The 1288-nt window shown below is 36.3% G+C and overlaps 1 protein-coding gene and 1 pseudogene across 1 annotated transcript in view; one reads left to right on the forward strand and one right to left on the reverse strand.

The window, feature by feature from the left end:
* Positions 1-1288, forward strand: part of LOC102875104 (synaptic vesicle glycoprotein 2C-like) — a gene marked incomplete at its 3' end in the record, with an annotated part of 132516 nt that overhangs the window by 68235 nt on the left and 62993 nt on the right. The gene's annotated exons all lie outside the window — the stretch shown is intronic.
* LOC102869037 overlaps positions 1-1288 on the reverse strand; it is a 10365-nt pseudogene that overhangs the window by 6010 nt on the left and 3067 nt on the right.

Raw genomic sequence — 1288 nt, forward strand, 5'->3', positions numbered from 1 at the left:
CTCTATGAGGTGAATTGATTCAGTGACTGGGATAATCAGGATGGGCGTGTCAGAGACAGTGCGATTGGCACAGGACAGAGCACAGTTTTGGGCTGTGGTACATAGGGTCACTATGATTCGCAAGCGACGCAACTGCACATAACAACAACAATAACCATGGTGAGTATGTCAGTTTTCTTTTTAGTGCTTTTTCTAAGTGGAGTATTCGCAAGACAATGCTCCTACACATTGGCGCTCTAACCAGTGGCTCCTTGTCTTTTGGATTTTAAAATCCAATTTTAAAATAATTACATTTAATTGGAGAACTAACAAGAAATGCAGCTTTTTACAAAAACAACAGCAACAATACATGCACTGATTTTTATATGAACCATACTTGTCTAAAGCAAAGGGCATATTCTAACTATAAAAAAAAGGATTTATCTTAGAGTAAAGGACTTTTTTTAACTTGAGTAAAATTTTTATGAAAAAATTCTGTTCCTTGTTTTTCTTCATTTGACTGTTGACTCTGGAACTTCTTTATGGGTCTTGTTATGTAGATGGGCAGTTGGGTCTCTTTTGTCTACATAAAATGCCTCAACTATGTCATCATATTTTCTGAGAAAACTAAATATTTAATGGCTAGAATTCATGATTTATGGTTGATGATATGTGCCATCCAATCCACTATGACTCATAGTGACCTTATAAACGACAGATCTGAGCCTTGACCTATCGTATGTCATCTTCATGATCTCCTAAATGTTGTAGTCCATTGTTAACGTCTCTGTGTCAGTACATCTTGTTAAAGGCCTTCATCTCTTCTCTGACTCTCCACCTTTCCCACCATGATGATTTTTTCCAAGGATTGGCTTCTCTTGACAACATGTCCAAAGTAAGTGAGATGATGTTTCACCATTCTTGCCTCTAAGGAACACCCTGGTTTTTTTCTTTTGTTCATCCACAAGATATTCAGTACTCTTTTCCAACACCACTATTCAAAGGCATTGATTCTTCTGTGTTGTCTTTAATGATTGTCCAGCTTTCACATCTATAGGAAGCAACTTAAAACACCACTGTTTGAACCATGTACAGTCTAAACAGACATCCTTGCTTTTTAGAACTTTAAAGATGTCTTTGATAGCATATTTTCCCAATGCATTATTATTGATTGCTATAACCTGTGGATGCTGAGTGTGGCTCCAAGTAAAAGTAAATCCTTAACCATTTCAATCTTTTCCCCATTTATAATGATGTTGCCTATTGGTCCAGTGAAATGGATTTGTGTTTTCTTGATTTTTGCATGTTA

The sequence above is a fragment of the Elephantulus edwardii genome, unplaced genomic scaffold (genome assembly GCF_000299155.1).
Source record: "Elephantulus edwardii isolate Elephantulus edwardi_28Jun2011 unplaced genomic scaffold, EleEdw1.0 scaffold00326, whole genome shotgun sequence".
Classification (NCBI taxonomy): Eukaryota; Metazoa; Chordata; class Mammalia; order Macroscelidea; family Macroscelididae; genus Elephantulus; species Elephantulus edwardii.